Source organism: Mus caroli, unplaced genomic scaffold (genome assembly GCF_978045245.1).
Source record: "Mus caroli unplaced genomic scaffold, Mus_caroli_1 scaffold_18, whole genome shotgun sequence".
Taxonomy (NCBI): domain Eukaryota; kingdom Metazoa; phylum Chordata; class Mammalia; order Rodentia; family Muridae; genus Mus; species Mus caroli.
The window spans coordinates 57,037,667-57,051,474 of record NW_028227273.1 but is presented as its reverse complement, the minus strand read 5'-3'; the positions used below and the strand labels follow the sequence as shown (position 1 = coordinate 57,051,474).

General features: G+C 40.4%; 1 long non-coding RNA gene across 3 annotated transcripts in view; it reads right to left on the bottom strand.

Moving 5' to 3' along the window:
- Positions 1–13,808, bottom strand: part of LOC147000419 (uncharacterized) — a 36,797-nt gene that overhangs the window by 3,749 nt on the left and 19,240 nt on the right. The window contains exon 3 of one of the 3 annotated variants that reach the window (XR_015045965.1): positions 3,949–4,010. The exons of the other annotated variants lie outside the window; for them this stretch is intronic. This is a non-coding gene — a long non-coding RNA (uncharacterized LOC147000419). The remainder of the gene's footprint in view (positions 1–3,948; positions 4,011–13,808) is intronic. 3 annotated transcript variants of the gene reach the window in all.

The following is a 13,808-nucleotide window of genomic DNA, read 5'->3' as shown; positions in this document are numbered from 1 at the left end:
CATTTGAGTTCTTTTGTGATTGTGTTACCTCACTCAGGATGATGCCCTCCAGGTCCAACCATTTGCCTAGGAATTTCATAAATTCATTCTTTTTAATAGCTGAGTAGTACTCCATTGTGTAAATGTACCACATTTTTTGTATCTATTCCTCTGTTGAGGGGCATCTGGGTTCTTTCCAGATTCTGGCTATTATAAATAAGGCTGCTATGAACATAGTGGAGCATGTGTCCTTCTTACCAGTTGGTACATCTTCTGGATATATGCCCAGGAGAGGTATTGCGGGATCCTCCGGTAGTACTATGTCCAATTTTCTGAGGAATCGCCAGACTGATTTCCAGAGTGGTTGTACAAGCTTGCAATCCCACCAACAATGGAGGAGTGTTCTTCTTTCTCCACATCTTCGCCAGCATCTGCTGTCACCTGAATTTTTGATCTTAGCCATTCTGACTGGTATGAGATGGAATCTCAGGGTTGTTTTGATTTGCATTTCTCTGATGATTAAGGATGCTGAACATTTTTCCAGGTGCTTCTCAGCCATTCGGTATTCCTCAGGTGAGAATTCTTTGTTTAGCTCTGAGCCACATTTTTTAATGGGGTTATTTGATTTTCTGGAGTCCACCTTCTTGAGTTCTTTATATATATTGGATATTAGTCCCCTATCTGATTTAGGATAGGTAAAGATCCTTTCCCAATCTGTTGGTGGCCTTTTTGTCTTATGGACGGTGTCTTTTGCCTTGCAGAATCTTTGTAGTTTCCTGAGGTCCCATTTGTCAATTCTCGATCTTACAGCACAAGCCATTGCTGTTCTATTCAGGGATTTTTCCCCTGTGCCCATATCTTCGAGGCTTTTCCCCACTTTCTCTTCGATAAGTTTCAGTGTCTCTGGTTTTATGTGGAGTTCCTTGATCCACTGAAATCCAGCCTTTAAATCATTTTTTTCTTGAAATATGGTTGACATGTGAAAACCTGCTCTAATTTATTTTATTAACTTGTTAATTTTATCAATGCCTCATTATGCACCCTTGGATGTTCTGGAACTTGCTCTGTAGACAAGGCTTGGGACACAATGTTGCCTGAGATCCTGGCACGCTGTCAATATCTAGTGTGTTGCTTGGATTAGGTCACATTAATCAGGACACAGGAGATACAGAGTAACCGTGCTTTACTGAATTTTCCATCATCTTTTATAGGCAAGCAGAATAAAGATTTCCCACAGATTCCAATTCTCAGCAGCTTCTGTTTCTGAAGCCATAGTTTATCTGGGTTCAAGGTGACCCAAACCTCCTTGAAGACTGAGAAATTCGTCAGCAGTCCAAAGTTATTATGGGTTTCCTAGATTAACTAAAACGAAGTGTCTCATGAAGAAATGATTATGGAGGCCACTTCCTCGGGCATGCAGCTCACTTGGCGGACATCAGTGTTCTCTGCTAAGAAAGTATGTTTTCTCAGTGTCCCAGTTTGCTGGAATTTACAGATATCCTTAAGTCACATCACAGCTAGTAGGCTGGAGCAGTCACCTCATGCTATTTATTTCTCTATAGCACACAGTGCTCAATATCTGCTGGCCACCCTTTCAGGACTCTTAGCCAATGAGCCTTTTCTCTAGTCCCAGGCTTCCTCTTCATTTTATTGAATAAGAATACTTCTGATTAATAAAGTATTAATAATATAATAACTGAGAAATTATTGTGAAACAACTTTTTAAAATATTGAACGGCTCTAAAAACAACTTTTATTACAATGATATTTCTCAAATTTTTCCAATTCACTTTGATTGATAGTGTGATGGTTTGTATATTCTTGGGCCACGGAGTGGCACCATTTGGAGGTGTGACCTGGTTGGAGTAGGTGTGCCTCTGTGGGTGTGGGCTTAAGATCCTCACCCTAGTTGCCTAGGAGTCAGTCTTCCACTAGCAGCCTTTGGATGAAGATGTAGAACTCTCAGCTCTGCCTGGGCCATGCCTGCCTGGATACTGCCATGCTCCCACCTTGATGATAATGGACTGAACCTCTGAAACTGTAAGCCAGCCCCAATTAAATGTTGTTTTTTATAAGACTTGCCTTGGTAATGGTGTCTGTTCACAGCAATAAAACCCTAAGACAGATAGGTTAAGAGATAATATATTGTGTCTCTATGGGTGTGACACTTGTCAATAATAAATCTACTGATTTTTGGCTTAGGTAAAATATAGAAAGTGGAACATTTAGGAGGAGAGAAAATTCTGGGCTAGAGCCAGGCAGGAAATTTGCCTGGAGAAGGTGTGAAAAGTTAGATGCTTGATACCTGAGAACAGGTAACCAGCTGTGTGGCAAAAATGTAGACTAAAATAAATGGGTTACTCTAAGTTTTGATCTAGTCAGAGAAGAGCCTAGCTATATTGCCAAAGCATGTGTAAATTTATTTTGATTCTGAGTTTTATTTGTGAGAGCCTAGGGGCTGGGAGGAAGACCTGGGACCTAACTTCCACAGATAAGGGTCATGGGAACTTCCAAGTGAAAGGCTGAAACAAACAAATGGATAAACCTAAAATTAAAGTTAAACATATTCCTAATAAATATATCAGTGTTACTATGTAAATGAAACAGTCAATGAAAATAGTTGCACTCTTTGTGTGAGACTCATATTTTGTGGATAACCATAGTTACCAACCCTCATCAAAGAAGCAAACAGACCAACACAGAGAATCATGACTGCACACAGCACAGAGATCAGCATATCATGGGGAGGCCAGTCCCCACTGATATATCAATGTTAGAGCTCCTGTATCTATGCCCCTGGACAGAAGGAATGGAAAGATTATAAAAGCCAGGACAGCAGGAGGTCTGGTGGGAAACAGTCTCTCCTAGAAATAACTGCATAGACAAGGCAGGATCAAGAGCAACAAAGCATGATAAAGTGAAAGAGGGAACTTCTGTGGGGCCCAACCCCTAGACGAAGAATTGCAGGCAACAGATGGTTGCTGAGCTAGAATTAGCCTCTCCACCAATGAGCCTCTTATTGGATGGCCAGTGGAAAGCGGTCAGCCCTGAAACCATAGACACACAAACAACAAACCAGACTCAGCATTTTGCATTCATATACCTGTGTGTGGAATCACAGGCACACACATACATTGTTACCTACACAGACATAGGTAACAATGATGGAGAAAGAAAAAGAAGCTATTAAGAGGAAGAACTTGGAAGGAGTTGGAAGGAGAGTCACTGAGAAGGGATAGAGGGAGGCAAATGGTGATGATGCAATTCTACTTCAATCAAAATATATCTAAGAAATAAAATGGGATAAGTGGCCTGTCTTTAAAAAAAAAAAAAAAGCTATTCTAGTGGTGTGAAGATAAGACAGTCACTGTGTAAGGGTTATAAAGTTGTCAGGTGGGGGCTGGAGAGCTGACTCAGCTGAACAGCACTGGCTGATCCTCCAGAGAACTGTGGTCTAATTCCCAGCACCTACATTGTACCACACAGCCTCGTGGGAATCTCTGAACAAAGCACACCAACACCACAGCGCAAGAGAGGCATTGGCACCTGTGAATTTAAAAACCAGGATAGCTCCTAAAAAGGCCTATTTCTGGTTTGCATTCTCATTTTGTACTCTAAGACCACAAGGTGAGGCTGACAAGCAATTTTACAATTTGTGAGCCAGCAGGATATTAAGGGCAATGAGGCATTGTTTCAGCTATTTCTCCATGTCATTCTGTTCCAGGTGGCAAGTGAGGTTAATCTTAGAACTGAGTATCACACAGTGCTTTACATAAACTATTAAATAATTCAATGTATCAATCAGTATCTTAGTTTACCCCAACAGTCTGGAACTCCAGTTCCAGGATGTCTGTTGTCACCTTCTGGTCTCCTGTGGTACTGCATGCATGTGGTACACTGGCAAACAGGCAGGCAAAATATCCATACATGCAAAGTAAAACAAAACTTTAAAAGGTGTCAGGCACTTACTGAGGGTTTATCAGGCTTATACTGGGGTCCACAGAAGACAGGTATTTAATTCATCTTATGAACTATAGGATGAGAGAAAGAGTTGTGGTACAGAAATCATATAGTTTAAAGCAGAGACAACAGGGGAGAGGAGGGCTGGGATGTAGCTCAATTAGTATAGTGCTTTGTCCAACACACAAAAATACCTGGATTTCATCTCCAGAAAGCATAAGACAGATATGCTATCAGGATCCATGGAACTTGTCTCATTTAACCAAAACAAAACATTGGAGGTGGGGAGATGCCTCAGTGAACAAGAGCACTTGCTGTTCTTCCAAATTTGTCATGACAACCAGAGAAATTCCCAAAGAATCCTATGCCACCCTAGACCCTAATGTTCAGATCTGCAACTAATCTTTAATAATGCATGACTGAAAAATATACCTTAGGAGATTAAGATTGAATTTTGAGCTAATTTATCCTGACACTGGAAATTGGAGATCAGAAAAAATAGTTGCTTTCAGAAAAATTGGTTATGTTTCTTGTTGGTACAACAAAATACATGACAAGAACAGCCTAAGATAACAGGCTTATTTTGGCTCACAGTTGGAAAGAACACTCGGCAATGGGAGGGGAACAAGATGGTATAGTGTAGGCTTAAATTTTTCTCACCCTAACTTTTAACAATGTATCTTCAGTGCCTTAACCTCCTTTCTCCACACTGCCCACCAAAGGGGCTGGGAAAGAAAGGTTATTAGGATACAGGAAAGTGGACCTGTTTAGAAATTGTTCTTTAGAGCAAATCCCACCTGCATTGTAAGATAAGCAGTTCAGTTCACAAGTCAGCAAAATCAGCTTGCAAATATATGCAACTACTTCAGCAATCTACCAGCAGCCCAGTTCGGTAGAGTCTGGAAACAAAACAGGAATCAGCAGTGGTGGCACAATCTTGCAGGAACAGCCAGGACTCAGCCATATTGACACGAATCAGCAGGAGAGATTAGGACAACCAGGAACACTAGAAGTTCTCAAATGTGCCTTTCTCAACAAATTGAAGATCAAGACGTGTGGCAAAGCTAGTTCTACAGGCAAGTCCCTCTCACAGTCCATTGAGTCCCATTTATACTCCCCCACCCCAGCCATCAAGTGTCTTGCCTTCGCACATGAGTCTGTCTTAGCAAATCTTCACTCTAGTCTTTATCAGCTGACATCACTCTGCCAATCAGCTGGAGTCCAAGGATATAAGAAGAAGCTGCCAGCACACCACCAGGAGGTTGTGGTGTGTTTCTCTCTATAGACTCCTGATAGACGAAAGGAGCTCCACAACACATGTAAGATGAATCAATACATGCATGGAATGAGTGAAGAATCCTCCATCATTTCACATGTTTGCTCTAGCAAAACTCCCTTTCACCTGTGTCTGCTTCAGAAAAAAATGTTCCTTCACATGTCTGCTTTAGCAAACCATATTTTTCCTAATATCTGCGTCAGGAAAGCATTCATTCATATGTTTGCCCCACAAAAACAGCATCTGCCAACAACAATGACTTTCCAAAGAATCCCTAAGTTTCCACTTCAGTATAGCATCTCTGTGACAGCAGCATGGGAGGCTGCTGGCTCTGGTCTCAGCCAATCAGGACACTCAGCACCAGGAATGCAGAGCTCACCTGGCTTTTTCTTTTCCCCCCTTGTATTTAGTCTAGGGCTACAGTCTATTATTATAGTGTCACCTTCCTTTCGTTAAACCTCTCTGCAAATGCGTTTGAAGGCATGCCCAAAGGTTTGCCTCATAAATTACCCTAAATCCATTCACCATGACAAAAAAGATTAATCATTACAGTTAGTCTATGAGAAACAAGAGGGGATGTGATTTTAATTTTTTTTTTCCTTGCTAAGAAAAGGATAAAAAGGACCCCAATGGAGGACTTCTAATATAGTAGAATCCAACCAAAACCTGTTCACAGCAGGCCACTCCTGAATGAAACCCCTGGAGGGCATCTGAGGAAGCTGCTGTTTGTTGGAGTTGCTGTGTACTGCAGACACTGGGTGCTGCAGCTGCTTCTGGTGCTAAGGGAGCAGATGCTGGAGGCTCATTTTGCTGGCACCTGGCAAGGAGCCTACAAGACAAAGAAAGCTTATGCTTTCCCTTCATGGTGCTCTACTGCCATCTACTGGACAAGCTTCAGAGTCCGCTGGCAAAGAATATATCACTAAGGGCTCCGTATCGTCTGTAGCTGAGATGCAGTATAAATAGTTTCTCACACAATGAAAGCAATACCAGAACCTTCTAGCAAACAAAAATTGGAGGGAGATTACAACCTATAAATATAGTATTGATACACTGCAATGCTCATGAAGACCTTTGGGTTATTTTTACTTTGTACTCAGTATATTAAAGAGACATTAACAAATTTCACAGATTGTTTAAATTCTAGTAACCAAAATTATGGTTGACATGAACATATGGTGACATTAAATGTAAAATTATGACCATTCTTCACAATCTGCTGCCATACAAAGGTTAAATTAGGATTACTTTGGAGCCTAAGTGAAATGGTTTAAAAGAGCAACCAGCATGCATCAGGAACACCTATGCATGCAAATTACTTTTCACTTTGAGAGAGTTAGTAAATGAGGGTTTTTAAATGCTGAAGTGAATTAGAAGAACCCACCTCTCTCTAGATGTAGAGCAGGTGTTGAACATGGGTAAGGCCATGGTAAACTCTGGAATAGCTATTAATATTAATCCGTTTTAGACACTTATATTGTGAGCAGTCTTTCACACATTACTATTCCTGGAATAACCAAGACACTGGGAGTGGGGAAATCTGACTACCTATTCAGCAGAGAATGGACTCTCCTTTGCTGTTGGAATAAAGCCGTTAATCTAGTGGATGTGATAAAAGTTTAATAAAAAAAAAAGCAATTTAGACACTCCTGCATGTAAGGAAATATTATCAAACAGAGAAGGGGTGGGAAGAATGGAAGAGACAGGGAGTTTGCTGTGATAGAGCATCTCTTAGGAATATCAGTAGCTGTATCCATAAAATCTCACCAACATGTCTGCCCAAACCCTGGCTGAATGAGACAATGCCAATATTCATGACAAAGTGACCAAAGAAAAGTCCAGGAGGCCTCAGGCATCCACAAAGAGGCACCTAAGGAAATGTAGGAGTGGGAGGGATAGTCTTCCACAGAGAAAAGCATAAAGTGGTTATCCAATACCACATGGGCAGGTTGAAAACATATACAAATACTGTTATATAGGCTGAGCAGGTAATATATAGGAGTGGAGGGGTGGTATGTGTGGTATGTGGAGCACACACACACACACATGGAGCAGGTACATAATAACAGTAAATTTTTAAAAATCCATTTGGAAAAGAATAGGAGAGTTTTATGGGGTAGAGAAAAGGGAAAGGAGAAATGTAATTAATTATATGATAATCTCAAATTAAAAAAAACTAAAAAATTTTAAAAAGCAACGTAGAGGATAAAGAGGATTGTTGCAGGTTACAATTCCAGGTCTCCCTCCATCATTTCAAGGAAGGATCTTCAAATGACTAGTACATCAAGAAGAGAGAATCCAGCCTGGGAAACAGATAGGCTAACTACAGATCTTCACCTCTATCTCAGCTCCCCAAAATCCAATTCCCCAGTCTCATTATGAGTTCTAAAGTCCACCATCTGCTGTGACTCCCCCTTTTGGTCTGCCCCTTTCTCCAGTGGACTACACAGATCTTCTAGTCCAAATTTCTTTCTCTCCCACTCATGGCTTATCACAGTCCCCAAAACCAACAAGCATTCCCTGGGAATCTGCAGGCCACTTTGACCAAGAAAGAATGTAGGCTACTTTCAGATCTCCACCTCTCCTCCATTACTCCAAGTCTGACCCACCATTCTCATCTCTACCTCTGTTGCAGACCTTCTTCTCTGTGGCCTCGCCTCACTCTCTACACCCATTTCCAGGGAATAAATAGATCCTGATGAAACACCATTCTTTCCTCCCTCCTGTGGATCCCCATACACACAGCTCACCCCCTCCTAGTGCTTCCTTATTCATGTCAGCTCCCAATCCCTAGAAATACATTTTACCTAGAATCCCCAGTGGCTACATCTATCAGGATTCTAGACGTAATTCCTACCAGGTGATACACAGTCACTATAGTCTCACATGAAACAGAAATATTAACAAAAACAAAAAGCAAAATACTCATACAACAAAGACCAGATATTGGTCTAAAGATCTAAAATATGATCTTTCCAAACCCAGATACCCATATGCCAGCATAAAGATAAATCAGTAACAGCCAGGGGGATGTGACTTCAACAGAGCCAAACAACTCTATCACAGCAGACAATAAGTGTTACAACACAGCTAAAGCATGCACACTCTTATACACACACACACACACACACACACAGGATATTAAGATAGCCTTTATTAATAGGATATAGGTTTTTAAAAGGAAATTAATTTTAAAATCCCTTAGAGAAATATATGAAAACACAGACGGTGGACGGAAATGGATAAAACAGTTCCAGACCTGAAAATAGAAACAGAATCAATAAAGGAACCCCAAACTGAGGGAAATATGGAAATAAATAGTTTAGTAATTCTAACAGGAACCTGAGAGGCAAACCTCACTGACAGAATAGCAAGAATGGAAGAGAGAATCTAAGGGGTTTCAGCAAAATCATAGACAGAATAAGTCCTTCAGTAAAGAGAACATTAAATCTGAAAATATCCTGGCACAAAACACTCAGGTAATCCAGGACACCATGAAAGGACAAATCTAAGAATAATAGAAATAAAAAAAGGGGAGGAAACACAGGTCAAACTGGTTGGAAGTGGCACACACCGTTAGGTCCAGAATCATGGAGGCAGAGGCAGGCGAATCACTGAGTTCCAGACCAGCCTGGTCTACACAGTGAGTTCCAGGACAGCCAGGGATACACAGAGGAACTGTGCCTCCAAAAACCAAAAGAAAACACAGGTCAAGGTCACACACAGAAAATATTTCCAACAAAATCATAGAAGAAAAATTTTCCTAACCTAAAGAAAATAATGCCTATAAAGGTGCAAAAGGCATCCTGAACACCAAATAGACTGTGTTAGAAAAGAAAGTCCCTTTGTCACATAACGATTAAAACACTAAACATCACAGAAAAAGAAAAGTATTAAAGGAGGATGGGTAAAAAGTCCACGCTGCATACAGAGACAGACCTATTAGAATAACACCTGGATACCCAATGAAGATCCTAAAAGCGAGAAGGGCCTGGACAGATGTTCTAAAACTTGAAGACACCAGAAGTGCCAGTCTAGAGTAACATGTTAAGAACAAGTATCAATCAAGTACCAATCACAATACTTAAAAAAAAAGAAAAACATTCCTTAATAAAACCAAAGTTAAATTTGGGAGGCAGAGACAGGCGGATTTCGGGGTTCAAGGCCAGCCTAATCAGCAGAGTGAGTTCCAGGACAGCCAGAGCTATACAGAGAAACCCTGTCTCAAAAAGCAAACAAAACAAACAAACAAACAAAAACAAAAACAAAACAAGTTAAGCAATATCTAGCTACAAATCCACCTCTAAAGAAAGTAATAAAAGGGAAACTTGAGCCAAAAAAAAAAAGATTAACCACACCTAAGCAATAAATAATCCACACACAGGAAATAAATAATGACAAATCAGCAAATCAATAGAGGGGAAAAACACACACACCACCAACAACAACAACAACAACAACAATCACCACCACCACCACCAGAGTAACAGGAATCAAAAACACTGCTCATTATCTCTCAATATCAATGGTCTCAATCCCCCTCCCCCCAAAAGACGCAAACTAACAATATGGATATAAAAACTGTACCCAACCTTTTGATGCATCCAAGAAACAGAAACACATCTTGACATCAAGGATGGACATCAGGGAAAAGGGATGAAAAAGATATTCTGAGCAAATAGACCTAAGAAGAAAGCTGGTATAGCCATTTTAATATCTGACAAACTAGACTTCAACACAAAACTAATCAAAAGAGATACATACTCATCAAATGAAACGTCCACCTAGAGCACATTGCAATTTTTGATGCATATAGGCCAAATATATTTCAATTCAATTCATAAAAGAACATTAGTACCACTTAAATCATATATTGTTCCACTCACTGATAGTGAGAGACTTCACTACTTGACTCTTGCCAACAGACAGGTCATCCAGACAAAAACTAAACTAAGCAGAGAAATGCTGGAGCTAACTGGTGTTATAAACCAAATGGACCTAACATATCATTAAGAATTAAGAAGTCACCTAATTGTCTGTATAGCATCACTATAAGACAATACATCTTCGTAGATCTGCAGAAATCTGCACAAAACAGGTGAGCTAATACCTAGTGATTGATACATATGTTTAATAATAATATGAAAGCTTATTAATAGTGGGAATCGTTCCTAAAATGAATTCTCTTCCCCTCGCTACCTTTGTATGAAGATATAGAACTCTCAGCTCCTCCAGGCCTACATCTACCTGGACGCTGCCATCTTCACACTTTGATGATAATGGACTGAACCTCTAAACCTGTAAGCCAGCTCCAATTAAACGTTGTTCTTTATACTAGTTGCCTTGGTCATGGTGTCTCTCCACAGCAGGAAAACCGTAACAAAGAGAGTGAGAGAAATAAGAACTCACAAAGTAGCAAACACCAGCTACATCCTGATAAAAGAGGAAGTGAGCAATAGCCTTGAATGTACTGCTGTAGGAGATGACTTTCTAAACAGAACACCAATAATACAGGCACTAAGATCAACAATTAATAAATGGGACCTCATGAAACACAAAAGCTTCTATAAGGCAAAGGACACCATCATTCACACAAAGTGTTGGCCTACAGAATGTGAAAGATATTTACCATCTACCCATCTGATAGAGGGCTAATAGACAAAATATACAAAGAACTTAAAAAACAAGATATAAAGAAAACAACTGAATTTTAAAATGGGGTACAGAGAATTCTCAAAAGAGGAAAGACAAATGATTGTTTAAAGAAATGTTCAACATTCTTGGCCATCAGGGAAATGGAAATCAAAACTACTTTGAGATTTCATCTCACAACGATTAGAACAATCTATAAAACAAGTGATAGAGTGACGATTTAATTTTTTCTTTTATTTTCTCTCCCAAATATAATTTTTTCAATGCTTACTTTTAATGATGGTTCTTAAATGCTTTAACCTCCCTCCTAACCCAAAAACTATGTGACATAGCAGAAAACAATGGAAATGGGGGAAAGAAGACGAGTTTAGAAATGGTTCTTTGGGTAAATCCCATCTGTGTTGTCAGGAAATCATCAGTTCAGTTCACAGCTTACCAGTGGCAGCTCCATACACTCACAAACACTTCATGGAAATACCATCAATCCAATTCAGTAGTAAGGACAGCAAACACAATCAGCAAGAGTGGCACAATCTAGCAGAACAGCCAGGTCTCAGCGGAATTGTCACAAGTCAGCTGGACAAAGGCCAACAGGAATGCCAGGAAAAGTTTTCGGCAAAAAATAAAAAATAAAAAAGGATCAGTGAAGAACAAGAGTTGCACAGCACTCTACAAGCAAGCCAATCTCTTCTCACAGGCCATCAAGTCTTATTTATACTCACTCCAAAAATCACATATCCTCCATGGGTCTTCCCTCATCGACCATCTTGATTCAGCAGTGAATTACTCTCAGTTGATATTACTCTGCCAATCAGCTTGAGTGTGCTAATCGTCAAGAAGCTGTCAACATACCACCCCAAGTTTTCTTGAGCATTTCGCTCTTATGGAGTCCTGACAAAAGGAACTCAACTACACAAAGTGAGGCAGATCAATGCATGCATGTCATTAACAAAGGATCCATCATGTGTTCTTTCCCATGCTTGCTTTAGCAGAATATCCGTTCACTTGTGTCTGCTTCTGTGAAATGTTCTTCACAGGTTTGCCCCAGAAAAAACATCATCAGATACAACTGACTTTCCAAAGAACCCTAAAGATTCTACTTCAATTGAGTAAGGAACTAGGAATGGGAGCAAATGGTTAATGGAAACAGAATAAATAGTCATGGATGGATGGGGGGCTGGAACAGGAGGATATAGTGGGGAGGTGGAAGGGAGATTGTGATGAGGGAGGGACATGGAGAGACAGCTAAAATTAAGGGCTATTTTGGGGTAATATGGAAACCTAATACATACGATTCTTAAAATGTTCACATATATGAGGGAAATGAAAATGAAATTACCAAATAGTGGGGAAGACAGAGGCCCAAGTTCACATTTCTTATCATCAAATGAAGCTTCTTGTACAGGAATTTGTCTAAGTGAGTTGTTAGCCAAAAAGATCCCAAGGGAATCCCCCAAACAACCCAGACTGTTGCCAAGAATATAGATTGTTCTCCACAAACTGACTGCAAGACCCCCATTGCTGAAGACAATACCTACAAAACTATATGCAAGCTGTCACATGTAATCAATCTATAAAAACAATCTTTATGGAAGATATCATGTGTACTTTACAAGAGTTTTGATGTCAACAATGCAAGGTCAGCCCCTCTAGAATAGCTGTAGACATCTTGCTCCATGCCTGCCAGCTATTTCATATTGTTGCTGTAAGATGCCTCCCTGTCATTGATCCAGAAAAATAACTTGACACAGAGCAGGGTCTTGCTGAACACATCATAGCTTTCTATGTTATGTATATTCTGAAATTTGTTAATTTTAAGAAATTCCACAACTGTAAGCTCCACTTAGGACCAATCAAAATAATGGTCAGTTAGAACTGTTCTGTCTAGTAGGGAAAATAGCTTGAGTCAGAGCCGACCACCAGGCAGCACATCCTGCACCTGTACATGAGCTCACTGTGGCTTTTCCTTCATAAGCCGGCCCTGAGAAATGATCGTCATCATAGCTCAGCCCCCAAATACTGAGCTGTGGCTCTGATCGATCAGCATTAGGGTGCATATTCCATAAATCATCCCTGTCTTACTGAGATTGGTTTCCATGTGGTTTGTATGCAACTCCTGAATCCCATCATTCACATCTTAAGCTCATTGTGCACAGATGATTGAGTTAATTGTAACCAGGATAAATTTTCACCAAATTGTGTTGTGTTTAAATATCCTAAAATAAATTAATTGGGATCAGACTCTTTAAGTTTAAACCAACACTGGCCTCTTAAACTTGTTAAACCAAACTTCCTCCTTGCCTCCCACAAATCATCACTCTGCTGACTGTGGTTGTCTCAGAGAACACAATGATATTTTATTTACCATATCATTATCCCTAGGAAGCCAGTTTGTTTTCTAAAAAGAGACAAAAGGTGAGTGGATCCAGAAGGGAGGAGAGATGGGGAGGAACTCAGAGGAGTGGAGGGAGCAGATAACCTTCTCAGGATATACTTTGGGAGAAAAAAGTATTTTCAAGAAAAGGAAAAAACATAGAGAGATGACTGCATGTTTCCATGCTTGTCCTGAGCTCACCTTCTCCACTCTGATACAGTCAAGGATGCACCACCCACCACTCCAATCCAATACAGAGAATCTTTGGCTGAGACTCAACTTGAATGATGAGTAGAGGCTGACTGCGGACATTTCCCATTTCATTTCATACGCCTGGCATTAGGGAGGCGGCTTGCCCTTCCTAGACTTGTCTATGGAAGTGACAGGGACAGGCAGGTGTGTAATGGAAAGATGAACTCCTGGGTGCCGCATCTCTAGAGTCCTGTTTCCCACCTCAGACCCACTTCTGTGGACTATTATCCTGGAAGCAGTGTCTGGGGACCTGATGCTTATCCCAAAGCTTGTGCTAGTCCTGTTGACAACATCCTTCTGAGTCCAGCTTGAGGT